Source organism: Pseudopodoces humilis, chromosome 12 (assembly GCF_049639895.1).
Source record: "Pseudopodoces humilis isolate 2021_Gansu_Grassland_sample_001 chromosome 12, ASM4963989v1, whole genome shotgun sequence".
NCBI lineage: Eukaryota > Metazoa > Chordata > Aves > Passeriformes > Paridae > Pseudopodoces > Pseudopodoces humilis.
The window spans coordinates 15,626,926-15,638,829 of NC_142211.1; the positions used below are offsets into that span (position 1 = coordinate 15,626,926).

Genomic DNA, 11,904 nt, shown 5'->3' on the forward strand with positions numbered 1-11,904 from the left:
AATCCTTTGTTAGCAAGGTGTGGTCTCTTGGCTGAATGCAGAGACACCCGGCCGTATCTGTATACTTTATCTCCTTATTGTCTTTTCATTAAACTTTTAAATTCTATAAAATAAATATGTTGTCCTGGTTTAGGGCAAAATTTGGGAGAAAACCTCCAGTGGGGCTCCCCCCAGGAGGCAAACCCACATGGCCCTTTTTTTCCCACCCCCCAACCGGTTCGGGAAGAGATTTCTCTGAGAGAAGTGGAAAAAACCTGTTTATTTCACAGGCACAGCACTACCCAGCACAAAAATGAACGATATCAAATTACAAAACCTCTCGCCGTTCAGAAGAGATGACAAACTTCAGAGGGTCTCTTTCCTGTGGGTGTTCGCTCTGTTATCAGTCCCTCTGGCGCTGGAAAATGCCGCTGCGCAGGCTGGACTCCCGGTAGTCCACGGGTGCAAGCTCACGGTGCTCCCCCGAGTCCCCAGTCCAGAGCAGGTTCGATTCATTTCGAAAAAGGGAAAGAAAACAGTCCAGGAAGACCTCTCTGTCTCCAGCTAGTTGGAAAGCCAAGGCGATCTGTGTCTTGTTGTCTGTCTGTGCTGTAGTCAAAACTCCCGATGCGGGGGGAGCAAGTACAGTCTCTGATAACAGACTCGGTGCTTCTTTTCCACTCACTTTTACTCTGAGATGAAATTTTAAGAATACAAAACCTGTGTCTGGGTTAGGTGGACGAATGGGGATACAATTTAACATCATAATCAACCCAGGACATATGTGAACCTCGTTTTTCACAGGAATAACAGTTCATTACTAGTATGTATAACGAGGCACACAAACAACAATAACTACAGTGTTAACAACAAAACAGAACCAGGGACCCCGTGACAGCCTTCTCGGCAAAGACGGGAAAAGGATGGAGGAGAGGCTTTGCTTCACGAACCCCCTCGGGCAGGCAGTCCTGGTGCTCCTGCAGGGCTCTGAGAAACACTTAGCTGGAACAGCAGGAATGAGCTGAGATCCTTGGCCGGTGGATGAGTTGTATCAGCAGCTCCGCAGCAGTGGCTGGCACTGCCACACGTCCCAGCAGGACAGGGGGTGCGAGGCCCAGCAACGAAGACATAAGAAGGAGAAGAAGCAGCAGCTCCGCCTGGGTGATGGCGAAATTCCCTTCCCTCCACAGCAACAGCTCTCAGCAAAGTGTCCTTCTCTGAGGCTGAAGAAGCCCGCCAAACTGTCCTCGCCCTCCCCTTTTCCTGCTCCCCTTTCCCCCTGGGCCCAGCCGAACTCTGTGTTTCTCAATTACCCATCAAGTACCCACAGTCAGGGTTTCCCAGCAACTAATGGGTAAAAATTCCACAGGGGAGCCAGAACTAAAAGAAGGACACCTAACCTCCAACAAATAGACAGTTAACACAAAATTTGTTTCTACTTAATAACCTATCACTTCTGCTTAATTTTGCCACACTGCGTCTGTCTTTCAGCCAATAAACTGATAGGTCAGGTACCCACACACACCTCTGTGATAAATGTAACCTTGGATAAAAAAATTCGTGAAAGAATAAATAAGTATATAACTAGATTTGTAACAATGTAAAAAGTATATAAAATATAGTGTGGCCGAAGAATTTCCCCAAACCCAGCAGTAACTACCCATTCAGGCGGTAACGACCCTAGGCGACGTTCATCAGCCTGAAAGAAAAAGCAGGACACGAACGATTAAGCTAAACAAAGAAAGGAGCCAGGCCAAGATGGCCATCGACTCCACACCGCACCTGGGCACCCCTCCCTGCAAACCCCGACTGAAGATGCAATCAGACCGGACAATAAGTGGAAGCCCAGCCGAGATATCTGTCGACTCCACACTGGACTTGGATACTTCACTCTGAGAGCCCAAACCGAAGATACAATCAAGAAGCACTCAGAACTTTTACATACGAGAGGACTCTGCCCAGTCGTCTATTGATTCAGTTCCACGGTTCCAGGAAATTCATTCAACCAACCATCTAAACTCTTTGTTGAACAGTAACTGCTCAGAGTTTTGGCCTCAGGACACAAAATCCCTATAAAAACCCCGGACAGTCTACCCTCCTTCGTGGATTTGGGAACACCTATACCTTTGGGTATAGACCCCTGTCCACCCAGCGCTGCGCTGTTTATTTTATTGTGGTTTTTCCTCGTTGTTTATTTTTATTATAAAAATTGTTTTATAATAAACTGTTCTTTTATTTAACCTAAATTTGCCTTTGCATTTATAACACCTCTGTTATAGCTTCTAGATCCCTAGCCTACTCTATGTCACATTATTACAGCTCAAACCTCTCACTATTTTACCTAATATAATTTCTCACTTACTCAAGACATAGTCTTACTTACAAGTATAGGAACATAAATTTATAATTTTTCTACCTAATGTTTGTGTACCTTTATCATTACATTAACTTAAGCTTTTTCTAAGGCTGCAGACTAAACCCTTCAGCATCTGTGGAAGTTTCTATTTTTCCATTTCTCACACGGGCCACCACCACAAACAGCCATGATCTGCTGGGCAACTGAGGTAATGGTGCCCACCTGCCAAAGGTTCTGTGTGCTCTGGGCTGGGCTGGAGATGGGCATGAGAGACTGAGATTGACGGGAGCCCCAGTGTGGGGCTGGGCTGATTGTTCCCAAGGGCCTGGCATGCAGTGGCTGTTTGTACAGTCACCATCTGCCAGCAGAGTGGCTCTGCCAGCAGATCTTTGGGTGATGCACTGGGACCCCAGACCCTGCTGAAATCACCACTGTGGAGCTGAGCAGCTGAGCTGAGGTGCTCTCTGTGTCAGATGAATGGCTTCAGCCCACCAATTCAGGATGGATTTTTCTTGAAGCAAACAGCTGGGGCCACTCACGGGTGGTCTTCAGAGACCCAGGAGACAGGTGAAGACAAGCAGAAGTGGTTGTGATGGAAATGGGGGTGATCTAATCTGCAGCTTAGAGGCGAGGAACATGACTGTTGTTTGAAGGTCCCTAACACTTCCTCTCTCAGGAGTCCATTCTGAAAAGGTGCTTTGTGCCATCAGGGAGTATCAAGGGATTCACAGCAGAGATCAGTGCCAGTGGCTCCTACTGTTCGTAGCACATCACCCTGCCTGTTGATGTCACCTACTTCGACATCTCCGAACACAGCATGCCCTTGCCTTTCCTGGTATGCAGACAAGGGAGGGCTGGGCTCATGGGGGAGGTGAGGGAGGGCTGTACCCAGGCATCCTCAGGGGCTGCCCCTTTCAGGAGTGTGTGGGTCAAGCAACTACCTACCTGAGGAGATGGCTGGCTGTGCCCAGAGTAATATTTAAGTCACAAAGCAAAGAGGGAATGAAGCAAGAACCTTTGCAGGTATATAAACAGGCAGACTGCTGCCCAGCTGTCTCGTGGCTGTTGCTTCACTGTCACCTCTGTGTTGCTGCTTGTTCATCCTTCTGTCTGGAGAGGAACTGAGCTGGGCATTGTCATGCTGTCTTGTGCCAGGAATTCCTGATGAAAGTGGCTTGTGACTCCATGCTGGGTCTCAGCTGGCCTCTGTGGGCTTTCTCCCTCTCGTGTACTTTCTTTTGCCCAGAGAGTCACTGACTTGGAGGCCTTGGGAAAGAAGGGTTACAGTGTCCCTAAAGATGGAAACATCCAAGTGGTAAGTTGTAGAGAGTTTTTTAGCAGAAGGTGGACACGATATATTAGTAAAAGCCTGTCTTCACAAACCAGCCTCTGGAATAAGTCATGATATTAAAGGCTAAAGTCCTTGAAACCTTCCTGCAGAAGAGAGAGTAAAGCAAAACAATATTCTTGTGTACAGGAGAAAAAATGTAAACTTGTGTGTATTAGCCAATGGTAGCTTGCTTAGCCCGCAGACCCTGTAGAACCCTATAAAAGGTGTGTTAATAATAGAAATAAACGGCGTTCACGTTTACTTCTGTGAAGGGTTGTGAACAGCTGGCCGTCTCTCAATATCTGGCGCTTCAAATGGGACCCTACGGGCAGGGGGGCTTACACGGGTCCACGCATGGTGGGATGAAGCCTTGGACCGAGGTTGGTGGAGCAGATCTGAGCGCAGATAGACTCTGCCTTGGATCGGTACCGGATAGGTGACCCGCGGAAAAAGGAGGCAGGTCGCTGGGGGAGTCCGAAGGCGGAAAAGTAAGTGAGGGGTCGCGACCCTCCTCCCACCATGGCCGCACGAAAAATAGAAACAGAGTTCGCGGCGGCTAAAAAACTGCTTCTGAGTATTCTCGTTAAACGAGGCGAAGCAGCCAGGGCAAAGGACCTGGATAAGCTCATTATATGGGCTAAAAATCAGAGGCATTTAGCAGTGCCCCCACTGATCTTTGCAGTTGAGGAATGGACAGATATAGGGAATCTGATGTGGGAAACGGCAATCATGGGAAAGAGTAAAGACGTAGTAGCGCTCGGTTCAGTATGGAAAATTGTCTTAAATACCTTAAAGGATATGAAGGCAAAGTCCTCAGTCGCAGCCACTGCTTTAGAAGCCATGGCTCGGCCCAAGACGGACATGCTGCAGTCACCTCCTGCCACATCCATTAGCTGTCTGGGTGCATTTTTCGGGGTTGGACACATTCGGCCAGCGAAGGGGCTCACAGGGAGGCAGTGTAGCACCGTGTCGAAACTTTTAAAATTTCAGGGGTGCTCCGACGGGGCTGCATCCACGTCAGCAGAGCCCTCTCAGGCTCCGGCCGCACCAGCGGAGCCTAAGCCAGAAGTTACCCTGCCAAACGCGGATGTAGAAATGACGGCTCCCCCGGAAGGGGCGGGCGCCAGCTCCAGCCAGGCAAAGCCTGATACGTCAGCAGAAACGAGAGCCACAGAATGCAAACCAAAGATCTATCCTTCGATGCCATCTACTGTGCACTGGGGAGGACCGCAGGACATTCCGCTCCCTCCAGACGATGACATCTCTATGCACTCCGATGATGGACGGCCTCCAGCAGGAGCAGAGCCAATTAATGGCAATGATACATCAAAGAAAGAGCTACTGGAATGGCAACAACAAATAGAGCAGCTCGTGCAACAGCTGCAAACTCATATTGAACAAACCCTATGTGCAAACAGAGCACAGCTTCAACAAGAGAAAACAGCTCTGCAGCAAAGACCGAGGCAGCGGGCAGAGTCAGTTCAACAACTGCAGGATATGCTGCATCCTGAACCATCTGGTCCACCTTTGGAAACGCTGTTAACACCACAACCTTGTTCTAGCTCTACCACCTTGGAGGAAGAGAACAGAAAACACAGAGTGTCGCCGCTGAAGATGAACAGATCACACGGACACAGGTCGAGGTGTGGTGAAAAGAAGAGAGAGTTTATTTTTCCTCCCAGGATTTATAGGCTTTTGACCACGGCCAGGGATTGGATGGTCAGGATAACACTTTCTCACTGCACTGGCCATGAGAGATGCCCATCACAAGATGTGTAACAGAAAGAATGTACACATATCTATGTTTACAGTTACTGTCCTGGGAAAGTCCTTAGAAAACTATGTTAGCAAGCTCAAAAGCTGAGTTTTCAGGGCAACAACAGAGCACAGCAAAGGTGGTCCGGCATCATTCGAGGTGCAATCCTTGAAGGAGAATGGCATGCAGCAGGCGCAGACGCTTGTCCCATTTTATATGATCAGCAAAATCCACTCTATGAACAACACGACTGGAAGATCTTGCAGCAAGCCATAAAGACAGTTACTGAGCATGGCATTAAATCTGAAGCTGCAAACACTGCATTGGATTGGCTGTTCACCTCTGATGTTAATAGTCCCACAGACAGCCAAAATCTCGCACGTCTGCTTTTAACTCCATCACAGCTTATGATGTGGGAGAAGGAATGGAAAAGGTTAGCAGTTTTAGAAGCCAATCAACCTCAAGATCAAAATGATGTATTATATGGACTTAATCCTGACATGCTCATCAGTTCAGGAATTTACAGTCATATGGCTGTAGAGTTAAACTATCCCCTTGCAATGCATCATTTGTCTGCACAGCTCGCTCGTCAAGCCTTCAGTGCTGTGCCTGATTCAAAACCTCATTCTTCCTTCACAACAGTACGGCAAGGCCTCACGGAACCATATCCTCATTTCATCGACCGTCTGCCAGCAGCCCTGAAAGCTCAGAATGACATGACTGAGGAGGCAAAACAGAGCATGTTTAAGCTATTAGCTTTTGAGAATGCCAACTCGAAGATGAAGCCTATCCTTGCCACACTCCCAAAACAAGCAGATTTGGGAGACATGCTAGATATTGCCCTGAGAGTTAATCAGACGTAACAAGGACCACTAGTAGCCAATGCAGTTGCAGAAGCCATCAAGCCAACTACAAGCCTGCTTGCTGTTGCAGTCAGTAAACTGGGAAGTGGATGCAAACCTTCCACCACACCTTCAATCATCTGTTACCGATGTGGCGACAAAGGACACTTCCGAAAATTCTGTCAAGTTCCTATGTGGTGTGACTGATGCCAAATGGACAATCATGCTACTGCTGCCTGCCAGTTCACAAAAAATGTGAACAAGAGCGCGAGGAGCCGCTGCGTGGGCACACAAGTAGCCAGTCCAACTCTATTCAGCAGCTCAACCCACCAGCAACCAGGGGAAGACTGGGAATCGATTTGGCAGCATCAGTAGATGTCACTCTCATCGACAGCACCGTCCATAAGATCCCAACTGGAGTTACAGGACCCATTTATTCTGTCACCAGTGCACTTGGTGCTTTGTTGATGGGGAGGTCATCTGCTGGAATTGCAGTACTTATTGTTCTCCCAGGAGTCATTGATGCTGATTATACCGGTGAAATCCAAATTTGTGCCTACACCTTAGCTCCTCCACTTACGATCAAAAAAGGAACAAGAATTGGTCAATTGGTGTTATTTCAAAAAGTGGCAACTGAGAAAGACATTTTTCGAAGTCCTAAATGTGTAGCCAGAGGATTTGGGTCAACAGGAGACACAGTGGTGAATCTCATTCAACAAATGAACCAATGGCCAGTAGTTGAAATCACCCTGTGCCACAGATCAAAACAGCAAAGAGTCAAGATGATTTTAGACACAGGAACTGATGTTACCATCATCAGCCGAGTTTGGTGGCCAAAAGAGTGGCCTCTCCACAGAGCCTTAAGCTCAGTACAAGGTGTAGGAGGATACTCCACACCGCTGAGAAGTGTACATCCAATCCAGTTTTGATTTCCTGAAGGACAGACTACCACCTTATGTCCATACGTCATGCCTTTGCCTGGAAGCCTTGGAGGGCTTGTTGGTCGAGATATTCTCAGCCAGCTCGGGGCAACACTAACTCTTCCTAATCAATCGCTTTTTCAGTAGTCGCCACTGCTGACAGGCCACCGACCCCAAGGATTCAGTGGAAATCTAATGAGCCTGTGTGGGTTGAGCAGTGGCCTCTCTCTCAGGAGCGGCTGGCAATTGCGCATGAACTTGTTAAAGAACAGCTACAAGCGAAGCACATCCAACCATCGCTCAGCCCATGGAATACTCCAATCTTTGTCATCCCAAAGAAATCTGTAAAATGGCAATTGCTGCATTATCTGTGCAAGGTAAATGACCAGATGTGGGCAATGGGAGCATTACAACCAGGGATGCCCTCTCCCACAATGCTGCCACAAGAATGGCATCTTCTAGTTATAGATTTGAAAGACTGTTTCTTCACAATAACCCTGCAAAAAGAAGACACAGTGTGATTTGCCTTCACCTTACCATCAATCAACAAAGAAAGTCCATCTCAGAGATTTGAGTGGGTGGTCCTTCCACAGGGGATGAAAAATTCTCCAACAATGTGCCAACTGTTTGTGCATTGGGCACTGACACCTGTGCGTACCAAACTCTCCCAGACAATTCTTTATCACTACATGGATGACATCTTGTTTTGTCAACGTGATCCATTCCAAGATGAAGATCTTACATTTATCACTGCCCAACTCGCAGCAAAAGGCTTGGTGGTTGCCCCAGAAAAATTCAAAAACAAGCTCCATGGTAGTATCTAGGGTGGATTCTAACATCTTCGTCAGTCCACCCACAAAAATTAAAATTAACCACTGAGATCAGCACCCTTAATGATGCACAAAGACTTATTGGAGATCTGCAATGGGTACGACCCATTGCTGGTATATGAAATGATGAGATGACACCTTTAATGAACCTTTTAAAAGTCACAGATCCACAAACTCCAGTTACCCTTTCTGCTAGACAGAGGAAATATCTCCAATACCTAGGGAAGAAAGTGCTTTCAACACTAGCAGACAGAAGATTGCCAGATCTGCCTTTAGGACTTTTGATTTGTAACTGTCCTGTTGCCCCGTGTGCTATCATATTCCAGTGGCCTGCTTGGCAAAAAGAGAAAGGGGGAGAAGACCCACCTGAGAGCCGTCAAGATGCCAAGCAGTCTGCCAAGAAGGTACAGTTAGTGCAATCAGTAAGGAAATGTGCAGAGCCTTTAGCAATCCTTGAATGGATTTTTAAACCACATACGCCACCTATGAATATTTGGCAAAGAACAGAAGCAATTACTTATCAGAAAGGCCAGAACGCGAATAATGGAAATTAGTGGTGCTGAACCAGAGCACATCAGTCTACCGATAAAGGTAGGAAACTTTGAGTGGATGCTGAGACACTCAGAACCAATTCAATTAGCGCTGCTCAACTATCCAGGAACTGTACACAACAGGCAACCTAAAGATCCACGCCTGCAGATCATCTTAAAGCAACGGTGGTTGCAACAGCCCAAAGTCGTGAAGCAGCCGGTAAAAGGCCTTACAGTATATACTGATGCAGGAAGTCGGCGGAAAAAAGCAGCCTGTACCTGGCAAGAAGACTCGAGTTGGAGAAGTAAAACTATAGATGGAGATGCACGACTCACTGCAGACATTAGAACTTACAGCCGTCGCATGGGCACTGTCTCATTGGCGAGACAGTAGGCTGAACATTGTATCAGATTCATTATATGTGGTAGGAGTGGTACAACGTATTGAAGATGCTCTCATCAAACCACCAGATAATAAGCGACTGTGCCAACTATTTTTTCAAATCAAAAGAGCTATAGAGGACAGAAACGAGTCTTGTTGCATCATTCACATCCGCAGTCATCAAACAGAATTAGGTCTCAGAGAAGGCAATGCAAAAGCTGATACGCTTGTCAGTCCTGTTGTAGCAGCACCAAGAGACTTTCGCAGCTGCAAGAGAGAGTCATGCTCTCTTTCATCAAGCCGCAAAAGCCTTACAGAGACAATTCAACATCAGCTCAATAGATGCACAAGGCATTGTAAAATCCTGTCCACAATGCAGTCAATATGGAACCACCCTAGGCTTAGGTGTTAACCGTAGAGGCCTTCAAGCCTGTGAGATCTGGCAGATGAATGTAACATATGCGCCTGAATTTGGTCGCCTCAAATATGAACATGTCACAGTAGATACCTTTTCAAAAATGGTTTGGGCCACTGCACAAGTAGGAGAAAAAAGCATACATGTAATTTGACATTTGGAAGCATGCTTTGCTGTAATGGGAGTTCCAAAAGAACTAAAAGCAGACAATGGGCCTGCATATGTAGGAACACGAATTTCTCGGTTCTTACAAAAATGGGGAATCAAACATGTAACTGGAATTCCCCATGTGTCAAATGGACAGGCCATTGTAGAAAGAGCCCATAAGACCCTAAAAGAGTATTTAAGTAAACAAAAAACACCTGAACAATTAGACCCTACCATTCAATTGCAGCAAGTGTTATTCACTCTAAATTTCCTCAGTTTAGTTGGAGATTTAGACCAACCCCCGGTGGTAATTCATAATAGTCAAGTAAAGATGCAAGCTACCACAGAAGTTAAGTTATATTATAAGAATCTAAAGACAGGTATCTGGGAGGGACCAAGCCCATTGCTATTTAACGGGCTGTCCTGGGGTGACTTTATGATACTGGTATCCCCAATCATCTGGTTTATGTTATATATTAAGTTCTGCACCTTTAAGACTGGCTTTGAGAGCAAGAGAGGGGGAAGAAGAAGCGCGCAGTTTGTGTTAAGGAAAAACATCACTCCCACACATCCCGCTCCTGGACTGTGGTGTCTGCAGCACGGACAGACAGCGGGACAGAGCTTCTCTCTGGCTTTTAGTTAGTTTTAGCTAGCTGAGGCAGAGGAGTTCCCTGGACCTTTGTTTGTTTTTTTCCCAATTTTCTTGGATCTGTGCAAGCCTGCTTTGGACTGAACACCCAGCCAAACCCCGGGAGCTCACGCCTGTGGCCCACCGGGGCCTGGGCCTCGGCACTTTCCAGCGCCAGAGGGACTGATAAGAACCTGAGCGAGCCGAGCTACACCACATGAAAAGGACTTTTCTTCCTAGACTTGCCATCCCATTGAACAGCAAGGGGTTTTATTATTATTTAATGTTACTCAATTTCTGTTAAATAAACAGCTTTTTCCACTTCTCTCTAAGGAATTTTTTTCCTTTTCCCGGACCAGTTAGTGGGGAGGGGCATTTCCCTGGGGAAATCCCCATTTGGAGTTTTCCTTCCTAATTTGCCCTAAACTAAGACACGGGCGCAGTCACAGATGTGTTTCCACAGATGCTGGACCACTATGGGTGCCTAGCTGATGGACCAAACCAGCCATGAATGATCTGAAGAACAATCAGAATGTTGATGCCCTCAGTCAGTCTCTGATCGGCTGCCAGCTGACGTCATGAGAGCAACAGATTTTTCAAGACTGAATCGTGTCAAGTCATAGTCTGTGAGAAAATTCTGTAAAAGATCTGAGAAGAGTACAGAGACTCTATCTAATTGTATACAAAACAAATTGTAGTTGTGTGTTTACCCTTTCAGCAAATTGCTTTCACACTTAAACTGCATATATACCAGAGCACATGTGTTAAAAGTAGTTAGATAATAGTTTAAGATAAAGAGTTTAGCTTGTGTAGTAAGTATTATGTTAGTATAAATTATAAGCATTCTCCCCCTTCAAGAGCTAGTGTAAGCATCTTTGAAAGTTCATTTAACGTTAAAGTTTTAGCTGTGAGTTTGCAAGTATGGTGTCATTTACATGGAACAAACTGCTTATGGTAATTGTGCTGTGTGTAGTCCGAATCAACTGTCTGCTGACTAACATCCAAAAGCAGCAGAACATATGGGTCACTTTAGCATACCTGACAGGTCAAAAATCAATGTGTTTAAGCTTAGCCACACCTAGAGATCCTTTCGCACCTGTCTCATAGGAGTCCCTGAATGGGATCCTCCAGCATTTAAAGGTTTAATTAGTAATGAGACTCGACTGAATCGATTGGCAATGTTGCAAGAGTGCAAGTGCACCATTGGCTTCACATCTAGACAGCTTGAAGCCTGTTGGCAAGCAAAAATTATCCAAGTTCTTAATGTTATCATGGAGCCCCCAGAAGAATTGGACTTGTTAGGTTCCACCAATACCTCAGGTGGATGGATAATGTTTGAACCCCTGATGAAAAGTCATTCTGACAAAGTAATGCAGCTGAGCTACAGTCAACCCTCTAGCTGATCTCCTTACTACCACTGAAAGTAAAGCCTTTTACTCACAGTGCAATCTCACAGGACGATTACCAAAGCAATTACCTAGTTCCATATTCCTAATCTGTGGGGATAGGGCATGGAATGGAATTCCTGCTAGTCCACATGGAGGACCCTGTTACCTTGGGAAACTTACTTTGTTCCACCCAAGCTTACATCAATTGCTAAATGTAGCTAGCAAAATAAAAAATATCAAACAGTCAAAGCGAAGCCTAAATGAATTACAATGTGATGATGTTAGGAACCCAGACTTTTGGAATCGTGGTCTAATATGGGCAACCTCCTTCTTCATTCCAGAAGCAGCTGCCATTAAAAGCTTAGCAATTCTAAAAAGGCTCGCTTGCTGGACTAGAAAAG

General features: G+C 46.1%; 1 long non-coding RNA gene across 1 annotated transcript; it reads right to left on the reverse strand.

The window, feature by feature from the left end:
• Positions 1–280: 280 nt before the first annotated feature.
• Positions 281–4,735, reverse strand: LOC148183421 (uncharacterized). Its single transcript, XR_015773610.1, has 3 exons — positions 4,454–4,735; positions 3,281–3,769; positions 281–1,678 (listed from the first exon to the last, which is right to left on the reverse strand). It is a non-coding gene; the product is annotated as an uncharacterized LOC148183421 (long non-coding RNA).
• Positions 4,736–11,904: the final 7,169 nt, after the last annotated feature.